Source organism: Gallinula chloropus, assembly GCF_964237585.1.
Source record: "Gallinula chloropus genome assembly, chromosome: Z".
Classification (NCBI taxonomy): Eukaryota; Metazoa; Chordata; class Aves; order Gruiformes; family Rallidae; genus Gallinula; species Gallinula chloropus.
This window is the reverse complement of record NC_140089.1, coordinates 21,852,579-21,865,120: the sequence shown is the minus strand read 5'-3', so window position 1 is coordinate 21,865,120 and position 12,542 is coordinate 21,852,579. Positions and strand designations below refer to the sequence as shown.

The following is a 12,542-nucleotide window of genomic DNA, read 5'->3' as shown; positions in this document are numbered from 1 at the left end:
GCAGGAATATGGTGTGTCTTTATCAAAAGTATGTTTATTTTTTTTTTAAATTCTATGTCCACAATAAGATACAGAAGATGCATACAGCAATCTCCAAATTTTTGCAGAAACAATAACCTCAGTTACCTCACAGAAGTTTTGAGCACTGTTTAAAGATACTACAGAATTAAAGAAGATTTTTTTACAGAAAGCCATGCCGTATGGTGCATACTCATCACTTCTGATACATAATAAGTCACACTAACTAAAATAATTCCCCAGGATACTGTGAGATTCTCTAGCTGAGATTACCCTACCCTGGCAGACAGATTAAAGAGTTAAGACAATTTCTGTTCTAATCCTCTGAAATTCTTGTTTCCTGAAATCAGCTCACAGACACTTGAGTCCTGTTGCAAATTTCAAGCCAAGACAAATATTAACATTTTATCTTATCTGGCCCGGTTAAGTGCAGATTTACATTGTCTATATTCAATGGGATTTAGAAGATTCACAAAAAAAAAAACAAAAAAAAAAACCCAAAAAAAAAACCCACCACAATTTCAACAATCCAGGAGACTGAGCTAAATTCAGAGACTGTTAAGAGTGGAGCACCAGATGTGAAGCAGGGCAGATGGATAGAAAAGAGCTTACTTACAGGGTCAAAGGAAGTACAGGATCAGGATCACAGAAAGACAACTGAAAGGGTTCGCAGTGAAAAGACAAAAGTGTGTTGCATGGTCAGAAACAGTAAAATAAAACTTATTTTTCATTCCAATGACTGTTCGCATTTGAAACAGAAGAGGACAGGAGACTTCCTTTGAGCATGGGAGTGCCATGAGCTGCTGGCACCATCCCACAGTGTCAAAACCAGTGCCTGAGTCATACTGTACTCAGTTCAGACAATGGTTTAGCAGACATAGCAAAGAAATTTTGCCACCAAGTATCCTCACACCAAGCACAATCACCGTTCTTCGTCCAACACTCCTATGAACACAGGGAAAGGGTATGATGACAGAAATGACTAATACATTCCAGCAGCAGGTCTGTATGTGGGTTACTCCATCCAGAAATCAACATGAGTTTCAGAGGTCACAAGTAAAACTCAGCTTTCTCTTTTTGATGCTGACACTGCACTTATTAATTCTGTTGGAAGTAGGGCATAATGCTTTAGGTGTTGCTACTTCTCTCCCTGTCCCAAACTCAGGACAGGAAAGAACATAAGCCAAGGTTTTGTAGATAAGAAACTGTACTTATTTAGCCATTTGCATCAGCTACTATTTTGTTTCAACAGAAGTGAGTGTATGGAAAAGCACATTCTTACGTCAGCATCTCACAAACCAAATACTGTTTCCTTGCATGTCTGTATATACAACATCCACAATGCTATTAGCAGAATATTACATTTTCAAAGCCAGGAAGGACTGATATCCTTAGAAAAACAATCCAGAAAAATTGCAAAAGAGACTAAGAATTATTCACACAGTAGAGGCACAGCTATCAAACTTGAAAAAATAAAGTCGTGCTTATTTAAACAATTTGTAATTCTATATAATTATTTTTTCTCACTCCCACACAATCAATATATACATGTTGTCTCAAATAACTACATTTAACAAGACAGAAAAAACACATGGAAATAATGATAAGGAGAGATTTGACGCTTTCATAGACTGCAGCCACACCCTGTAATTTTCTTATACAAATCTGCTAATGAAAACTTTTTTTTTAATTAGTGAAAAATAAAACAAGCACAGGTTGAAAAGGGTCAAAAGGAAGTATCCACTGGAGATCCTCCTGGTATGGCTGTCTGCATACTACATATTATCTTGAAAGTTTTAAGAACATCTGCAGATAACAGTAGTCTGAAAGAGCAAGAAGGAAGGAAAAATTTGCTATTTTCTACCTTAGAAAAGAAATATGGCACTTCTGCCAAAGCAGGAAAATTTCAAAAGTGGGATGAGTGTCAGAATAGGACCTAATTCAGAAGAACGTGTCTTGCATTTCATTACCTCTGAAAGGTGCATGACTGACAGATCCAGAAACAATATTGTATTTCTGCCCAGTACAAGTCTGACACAGACAGAAGATGTGCCCTAGAAATTTCACTGCCAATGTACTTCAATCCTTACCCATGGAGAGGCTAATTCCATCTTTAATTTGCAATTCTTTGCTATCTTCAATAAAATTGCCAAAAGAAAAACAAATTTGTACCAAAAAAGGACCATTCTCACATATGGCCACAGTTTCCAACCAGAATTAATACCGATGTCATCCAAATTACCAATCCTTTATGTTAATTGATCAGTCAGTAAACATAACAAAATTGTAATCCATATCTCACCATCTTCTTTAAGCATTTCCACTGCATACTTTTTTCTTTTCTACAACTCTCTTTTCAGTCTTGCTTACTCCCAGAACAGTACACTAAGAAATAGAAAAAGGAATCAGAACATTTTAGAACAGTTTTTTCAAAGTTGCTACAAGATGTCCCTGCAAAGAAAACTGGAGTAAACAAATGTTCTTTGTACCAAAGAAGCAAAGAAAAAGAAATCAGTGTAAAATGCAGCACAGAGGACTTCATTAATAAAACCTTTGTAACAGTAAGGGCAATGGACACTGCACAAGATCAACTGGGTATTTTGTGTACTCTACATCATTTGCAATATTCACACAAGACAAGATTTTGATCCAGCCTTAAAGTATGGAAAGGGGAAAGGATCATCTCTTAATTTCCCTTTAGATTTCAGGATTGGAAAGCTTAGTTATTAATTATTTGGGAAGAACGGATCTGAGAAATCAGCCTAGAGTAGCACAACCTTCTTTAAAAAAAAGGAAAAAGCCTATAATTTTGCATCTTATTACATGTGCTACCTATTTTACCCTTTTGCAGGAATGTGTCTGTACAACCAATGTTGTAACAAGTGTATCTCATAAACATGAGCACATCTGGTTTTGATAAATATTACTTGACACAGATAAATATGCAGACTTGCAACATCTTAAAGGTACTAAGGACTAAGGAAAAGAAGCATACTAACAATTATCTATCTTTAACAATACAAAAAGAAATGCTTCTGTGTTTCAGTGATCCCTAAATACAGACATGCAACTCACTGGACTCTTGTGTATATCTATCACATACGACCACTTGAACCAAAATTCTCAAGATTTCTTCAGTTTCATTCTTTAAGGCACTAACACCTAAAAGACACTCTAGGCTGGGAAGACAGATAGATGGCTAGCTTTAATCTTGTCTATTCCTAGCACTGGAGTAGTGCAGATTAGTCTCAACGATTTTTCCTGTAATCCTGTAGACTAAAATGGGACATGTATCTCCTGAGCTACTAGTTTTTCACCTACCCCACCCCCCAACATTTCCAATGAACCTACCAGATTCCCCAGGACTGTTCTGGGGTTTTGCAGTCAATGTTGCTCAGCACCCAACAGCAAGCTGCTTCCCTTCCGACCAGCAGTATTTGGCCTATAGCTCAACGGTTAAGGGAGAGTGATGATTTAAAGAAAGAATGGCAAAAAGATCTTATCAGAAGCTGGTTGAGCTGTCTGTGCTAAGAAATTTTACACCAAGTATGAACATAAGCAGTGAGCAGAGACTGCAGTATCTTAGTGGTAACACCAAATGGAGGCTAAAGCCTGCTGCAGTTCCCCTTGGCTGCAGCCTTTCCATTCTTTCCTCTTTTCACTGTGTTCCAAAATAAAACCTCCCACCAGCAGAAAGCAATTATCACTGTTATTTATAGATACCACCTCCCATACACTTCCTGACATTTTCTGTAACAAAGTGATGCCTCTGCTGTTTATGAAAGGAAGCACTCACACTAGGAAGGAGCTGGACATCCAACCTGTGATCAGAGGCAAGATTAAAACACATATAGTATCAAAAGCATTTCCTCCTGACCAGTTCAGCTGCCCTGTCCTGCCTGTTGATTGTTGCAATGCCTAGGTAAATGGATCTAAATCTCCTGAATTGTTACACAAGTAGCTTAAGCATTCAGGTTTGTGGTTTCGTCTGTGTTACACCAGCTTCCTGTGTATGCTGTGCAGCAGTGCTGAGATCCTGGGGCGCCCTGACATACACAAGCCCTACTTCTTCATGAAGCGACAAAAGCCTGCAAAGCTTACCCTCAGCAACAGTCTGATGCATACAAATAGTTTCCAGGCCTCATACAGCATCTATGGTGGGCGGAGGAGGGGTGGGGGGGGGGGGTGTCCTTAAATTTTCTAAAGCAAAACTATATAATATTATGCCCAGTATTAAGTTCATTGTCAAAATTAACTGAGACACCCTTTTAAAACACAGCTAGTGAAGCCATTTTTTTTCTTGTCCATCATCAGTCAAATGACAGATAATACCAGAGCTCTTTGACCAAAACCAGGTTAATCAAAAGGTTAATCAAAAGCACCAAAATAAAAGTCAATCACATCATGCATATGGTGAGAAATAAATTTATGGTATATAAATCTCTCCACTCCTTCACTTACACCAAATTGAGAATCTCCAATTATTTAATTTTAAAGGTAGAAATCAAATGTTAAGTATCTTCCAAATTTTAAGTATTTTCTACCTATGAAAACAGAAGCCTAAATTATAAATGTTTCCTTTGTAAGGTTTACTGTAATAGAATTTGACTCATCTTGACTATCAGTGTTGAGCACGATACGAAAGATTTTTAATTCCTCATCTTGAAATGTTATTCAATAAAGACCACTGGGATACCCATCACTGTTTAAGGGTTTACTGATTTGCTCAATCAGGCTGAAGTGAGGTAGTGACAGACAGCATTTTCCCTCTTGTGCTAAAAATAAATAGCCAAACCCCTCCACTCCCAGTTTGAGCAAGCAGCTTTTCTCCTCAGCTTTCTTCCCTTCTCAGCCAAGCTTCCTTCAGCTCTTTCAATCTCCTTTGGCCAGTCTAGCAGCAAGAGTAAATATGTCTGCTGCTATAACTAAACTGGACATCTACATTCTTCTAGCTAAAGCCACACCTCAGACACATGCATGCACTAATGCATTTTGTCCCAGACATTGGTCTTTTAGACATAGGAAGGGCTTTAATGAAGCATTAGCAAATGTCTTGACACTGAAATTCTTCTTTCCCTTTAATAATTATTCCTCATAATTTTTATTCTTATGTACACTGCACCAGAACACTGACTGGAAGCTGGCAAAGAGGGATAAAAAACCACCAGTTTTTGAAAATGTCAGTGAAATGTGAATAAGATGACTTATTCCTCAAGTTGTGCCCATTATCACACTCTAGCAGTTAATAAAGGTTCGGAATTCCCTCCCTTCATTAAGGTTGTAAAAGTTGCTAGCTTGGTTTCTGAGATGGGGGGGTTGGGCACAGGAGATTTAACTATGCTTTTTGTATTACATTCAGACCGTTGAGCAAATGCAAAAAGAAATACTAATTTCAATGACCTTGAATGATACAGAAAGTTAAGGTGTCCAAGAGAAAGGGAGTGTCTAAGAAAAACAAACAAACAAACAAACAAAACAGGCAGGAAAATATGCAACACCTTTGTAAATAATGTTAAACAAATGATGGAAGCACTTTTGTTTCACTTGTAGAGTTAAAATGTCATATATGAAGCAGATGGCCAGAATTTCCAGCACAAACTTGACTTACCGATCCATATCGGCCATTTACTGGCAAAAGTGACATCTCTAAGGGTAAAATCAAAACTAAATAGGATACACTAGTAAAAATGTAAAAAACGCCCCAGAAAAACACGTTTCTAAGTTGCCAATCCAATTTATGATTTACTCCAGTATGATCTCCTCCATGTCATGATTATCTCTGACTATTCTTCGCTGGTGTCCTGTTCTGGTGTCTTGACAGAATTGCATTTTGCCCCAGTCGACAAACTCACGTCTGCTGCCTGTGACCACCCGATGGAGCTGCAGTTCAGCCGATTCTCTGTTAGGAAGGCAGAATCGGCTGGGGTTTGGCCAGCAACCCAGATTAACCGGGTTCATCTGCAGTTCACTCCGGTATAGGGAAGAGCCTTTAAATCAGTGAGGCATCCCCTAATTTTGTAAGATCTTTTCAATGCTGTTATACTGTTCATCTTGTTACGCTATACAGAAATGGAATTTCCCAATTTTAACTGAAAAATGCATTTTATACCTGCAGGAAGTGTAAGAACTTAACCACATTGTCAGATTTCTCCCACATATACTTTTCCAATGTTATGTTAGTTTTCACATGATGTCAAATCCTCACTCAATTTCTGGTTAGGTTGCTTAGAAAAATCTGATCACCATTCTAAAAATGTCATACGTTACTTTTATTTCAATGGAAATTTTCACAGGAATCATCTGAAACAAAACTGAAACGATCTGAAACACATCAAATTACCATATCTTTTCAATTAAGATTAGAAAAATAATCTATCTTTAAGTCTCTAACTAGCTGCAGATTCAGACTAGACATTCTGATTGCTAACCTCAGTTCAACATTCATAATTCATTAGTAAAATATAATGCACTAATTCCTCTTTAAAAAGTACTTCTATACTGATGTATCTACACCTGTAGAAGAATAACATGAAGAAATGACCTCAGTTATTAGCAATGAAAGCTTTATTACTACAGCTGAATTACTATCAGTTGCCTCCCAAATAAACTACAGTTCTTAAAAATACACCAAGCATATGTCCTGGTCATAATAATGGTGGATTTTTTTTTAATATCAAATTAGTTTCAACCAAAAAATGTGGAAAGTTATTCTTTTATTCCACAATATGGAAAAAAGCAGGCTCTTAGGAGCAGAAGTAATAGACAGTAGAAATAAATAAATTGATTGGTTCTGCTTTAATGTCCTCTGTACTTGTACTAAAAATCAGAACAGCCTTGAGAAAGCAAGAATTTAAAAAAAAATCTATATTAAACTCATGAAAATCAGTTAAAGGTGCAAAGATACAACATGATGACACTTCTTTAAATGTTCATTGCTTCTGTTCACTGACAAAGTACTCATTCCAACAAAGAGAGTTCAGCAGTCTTGGTTCTTTTCTTGAAACAGTAGGGCATGCTTTAACCATTTTAAAATAACTATTTTATATATTTCATGAGGAATTAAAGTTTGCAAAGGTTTTTTTTTTTTGTTTGTTTGCTTTAGAACATCTACATTAGACCTAAATGCTGGCATCAAAGTTTGCCATCTGTCAAAGAGAATTGCCGTTCCTTCAGTAAATGGTAGTCACAGTTTCACTCCACTGGTGTAGTTGTCTGTAATAAATAGCAAATTAAATTCACCACCTCTATTCCCGTTAGGTGTCTCTCAATGGGAATTTTTCCCTTCAAGCATCATGGACTTATATATCACTTAAACTGACTTTACTCAGCCCTCCCTGAAGATGGAAAGATCTGTCTGTCCTTTGTCCGTGTCTGATGGAGCAGATTAACTGATTGTCATTATCTGCAAGTTCAGAGTGAAACAACAGCCTGAGATCCTCTTCTGTCAAAGCAAATGTCCCACAAACTCTCTATTAAACAAAAGTTCATTAGAATATTCACTTTTATGTCCTGACAGCCTATTTTCCAGCTTCTTGTCCACCAGCTGAGAGAATGGAAAATAGCAGCCTTCACCACAAAACAAAGTAGGGCTGCCTGCCTCCCCCCAGCAGTCAGTGCTGTGCAGGACCTCCAAGCGTGTCACCAGAACAGACACAGTTATCCTATAATGTGGGTTCTTTAGGTCTTGCACTCTATTGGTCTAAAGAAGTTAGACCCTAACTTTAGCACAACCCTACTTCATGATTTTCTCCCTCTTCATAAGTTTTATTAGGAGGAAGAGTTCTTTCAATCTAGTTCTGTGGACTCAGGAACAGGAAAAACAGTTACAACTTGTCTCCTACAAACTGTTTCCCCCTTGCCAGGCAAGCTTTGTGTCCATAAAACCATGCCCTGTTGTTACACAAGAAAAAAACAGGTCATTTTTCTTATTGCCTTTGCGTTACAAATGGAGAGGAGCTTAAGATGAGAAGGGCATTCCCCACCACAGAGATTCACATCTGCAGGCTAAGATTAGGATCTACAATTACCTAGGTTGCACACTGAGAATGCCTTACTTTTGGAAGAAGTGTAGTACCTTTACACCTGGCTGTGTAGAGGAATGAATTTCAAAGCCCAGATCCTGGGCATTATTTTGGTTTTGTTCTGAAATGGTTTATATTCTACATACATTTACATCCTACACATTTATATCCTACACACATTTCAAGATTCCTGAATTCAGGAAATGAATGAGTTTGGTTTGTCCATGCATTTCATTTCTGCTGACATCCTTTTAATTATGCCCATCACCTATTTGCTGGCAATGACCAATCCGAAAGTGCAATCTAGATGGGTATAAACAACAATCAGCTAACCCAATATTGCATTACATGCTCTGCATCTTCTGCCAGCACTATTTGCCTGTCAAGAAACCCTTAAATCATCAACTTTCTTGTTTCTGAGAAGTATGACATCTGTTAGAGCATCTGTTCATACTAAGGCTCTATCAGCTAAGCATGTGGAAGCTGAAAAGGTTCTCAAAGCAATTTATGTTGCTTTACATCTTCTCCTAGGCAATGGGTCAGTTCTCCTATCCAGAAACAAATTCTCTATGGTGAAATGATGAAGTTATCAGGAAAGAAGGGATTGAGTTAAATTACTGTAGACTTTTACATCTGCTTTCCCAGTCCCTTGTATATTACGTGGTCACATTAACCTTGCTATGACTTCATTAGACTCTGAGTTGAACACGATATTTGAATTCCTGGCTTTAAGGGATGTATTTCTCAGCTCTTCCACTCAAATTCCTGGTGCTGTTATTCATTTCTAGGACCCCTATAGAGGGGAAAAATCAATGGGCCTGTCTGTGAGTCAAAGCTGAATTTGCACAATTCAGAGAAGTTTGTCTATTCTGTGGGAAAGAGACAGTAAGAGCAGAATGTACATGTGAAATCTAGCTGAATCCTGGTTTTCACAGAAGTCATCTTGCTTAAGTCACCAAATTTACAGAACAACAGCCTAATTACTTTATTGAGCTTTAGATCAGCCACCTTACCTTTATTCCTCCAATAATAAAATACAGGTACATATTTCACAGAGCAGACATTGCTACAAATAAGTAAACTGTTAAGTACTTTCTTGCCAATAAAGTGTGAAGTAAGCAGCTATTTAAGTTATTAATTTATTACTGTGTTCAGCAGCACAAATCATCTTAACATCACTTAGGGATTTTCATGGGAAATATTTGGAAGTTTAACAATATTCTGTCAGTTCAGATACTTGCAAAAGAATTACAAGATGCTGATTCTTTCTCCTCCACCACATATGCACAACAGCCAGAGCAGGCTGTCCCATGCATACAGGTGTGCTTTCCAGGGGTAACAGCTCCAGGACCAGCATGCACCCTGTTCCCACTCCACTGGGGAACAGAAATATAATGAACATGTTTACTGTGACCTTGAAAACCAGATGTATTCCTGAACAAAACTGTTTAACATATATGCACATGCTGATCTAGATTCTGATTTGTATGATACTCCACAGTAGCATTCATCCTAAACCAGCTACAGGAACAATGATTACACCCCATCTGAAAAATCAGGTATTTTTTATGGATACTGAGGCTGTTGACATGCCCAAGGTACTACGAAGTCGTGTAAAACTCCAGTGTCAACAGATGCCCATAAAACTTGCAAACCACTTTGTCTTTTTATGGGTTCAGGTGGTGACATATAGAACACTGAAATTCCAGCCTGCAACTCATCATTAATATCAAACAGCTACTTACTTGCCCATCACTAGTGGATACGTATTACAGAAGTTTAGTCAAAACCTACCACTATATCTTCTCTCAAGCTTTGTGTCTACCATAACAAAGTATTTCTCAGGCTTTGCTGTTTGCGACAGATTTCTTCAGATTTCAGTCATTGTGTCCTGTTTTATAAGGAACAAAAAACTTTGCTCAAAGTATGTGATAACAATAAACCCATAAACAGAGATTAAATCAAGCCATCTGTTTTTTTCCAAATTTGTTTGGTTTGTTTGTTTTTTTTTAAATGGACAAAGGAACTAAACTCTTAAAACTGAAACTGTCACAACATTGCCTTAAAAAAGGTCTGACATTTTCAAGTAACTCAGCAACTACCTCCTATTGCACCCCTTAGTGCAATTAGTATTTCAAATATATTTTATATTTTGTATCTACAAGAGATAATGAACAGAAATGACAACACTTAGGAGTTGGTTTGGTCGGGTTTTTTTCCCCAAACAGCACAAATAATCAGTTAATATAGATATTGATACATTACCAATCTAAAAAGTGAAATTTACTAATTACAGGAGAAAATGCTATGGTTTACATTTAAACCATGTCACTTCAACACCTAACTACTCTAAAATTACAGGGGTTACAAACAGAAACATATATTAAGTTAAATTTCCACACAGCTCCACCCCAACCCCCACCCCGCCACGGCCTTTTGCTGTGCTTAGGTACTTCTTGTTGTTTTCAATGGCTGGGTTCTGGTGGAGAAGGGGTTCTACAGGAGTGGCTTCTGCAAGAAGCAGACAGAAGCTCTCTGCAGGCCCAACAGAGTAAATACCACTTGGGCTCAAGGCTGGACTTGCTACTGACCAAGGCCGAGCCCATCAGTGATGGTCACTGCGCCTCTGGGAATCACATTTAGGAGACAAAAAATGCAAGCAGCTGCTTTTGTCAGCAGAGACAGGAGTGAGAAGATGTAAGAAACTGCAGGCACCAAAGCCAGGGAAGAGGAAGGAGGAGGTGCCCCACATGCCAGAAAAATGGCCTTGCAGCCTGTGGAGAAACCCGTAGTGACTGGTGTCCCCCCACAGCCAATGGAAAAGACCGAGACCCCACCTGCAGCCCATGCAGAGGACCCACGCTGGAGCAGGGGGAGAAGTGCAGGAGATGCTGTGACCCACGTTGGAGCAAGCCCCTGCCAGCACTTGCAGTCCATGGAGAGAGACAGAGACACAGAGATGAGCAAGAGAGAGAGATCCATGCTGGAGCAGGATTGCTGAGGGGGAGACGGGGCTTGTGACTCTGTGAAGGACCAGGCTGGAGCAATCTGAGCTCAAGAGAGTGAGAGACATTCTGTGATTTGTGACTGCACCCCCTAGAAGTGACACACGCTGGGGCAGCTGGTGAAGAGCTGAAGTCCTATGGGAAAGGACTCATGTTGGAGAATTTTGTGGAGGACTGTCTCCTGTGGGTGGGACCCCCACACTGGAGCAGGGGAAGGGTGTGAGGAACACACACACACAGAGAAAAACATACCATCCACCCTCCAGCTAAGAAGGAAAACAACTCAAAAGGAAATGACCAAAAGCTCCCATTCCTCCAGTCCCTGCCCCTCCCTGTGCCACGACCGGGGGAGGGGGGAAGAAGAGAGTGAAATCATGACTAAAGGGAAGTCTGCTAAGAAGGGAGGGGTGGGGGGAGGTGCTTTAAGATCTGGTCGTACTTCTCGTTATCTGACTCTGCTGTCACTGGGTGTGTGGTGCAGTGTAATAAATAAGAGTTTTCTTTCCTTTATTCTGTGTTGAGTCTGTTTAGCCCGTGACACTCATTGCGGAATTATCTGTGACCTTCTCTTCACTCCTAAGCCTCTCAATATTTATTTTCTCCCCATCCAGCTGGAAAGGAGAGTGAAAGAGTGACTTTGGTGGGGATCTGTCCTCCAGCCAGGGTCAAAGCTGGGCACCTGGGGCCAGAGAGAAAGATGCCCCCCCTTCATTGGCCTTGATGTCTGCACAATTTATTACATCTTCTCACTCCCGTCTCTGGTGGCAAAAAGTGGCTGCTAGCATTTCTTTTTCCTCCTAAATGGGACTCCCAGAGGCACTGTGACCATCGCTGATAGGCTCGGCCTTGGTCAGCAGTGGGTCCGACCTTAGGCCCAGGTGTAACTTACTCTGTGGGGTCTGCTGAGAGCTTCTGGCTCCTTCTAGTGAAATCCACCCCTGCAGCCCCACCCCCTGCCCCATCAGAACCCAGTTACTGAAAACTACAACATTGTGGCATTGAAATACCATTCCAGTGAACAAAATAGTATGCCACTTCCAGAAGGATGACCTCATAGTCTTAGATTTAAAAAAAGTAAATTTCAGATGCATTTTATTATTACATTAAGAGTCCTGTCTAGGCTGAAGACTTCTTCTATGGCACTCAGTTGAGGTTTATAACTAATGAGTTTCTACTGCCTAATAAATCTCTGCATTGCACTCCCATTTTGCAATCAACAATGTGCTGTCAAGAAATACCGGAGTGTATGCCACTGCTCTTTTCAAATCAGCTCTACTTACATGCACTTCAGAATACATCCAGTATGTCACTAGCTTCAAAAATAAAATTAACAAAAAATTCTTAGCAATACTACTGACACGGTCCTGAGATAATTTATAGAAAGCTTGTACAAAGGTGTGGAAAAGGAAAAAAAAATCCAAAGGGGATTCCACAAAAAGGACTGATACATTCTCAGCGGGTATTGCACCAAAAATATCTTCAGAAAGGCCGCTGCTAG

The 12,542-nt window shown here is 39.3% G+C and overlaps 1 protein-coding gene across 1 annotated transcript in view; it reads right to left on the bottom strand.

The window, feature by feature from the left end:
• The window catches only part of PRR16 (proline rich 16), a gene marked incomplete at both ends in the record, with an annotated part of 110,425 nt that overhangs the window by 58,151 nt on the left and 39,732 nt on the right, over positions 1 to 12,542 (bottom strand). The gene's annotated exons all lie outside the window — the stretch shown is intronic.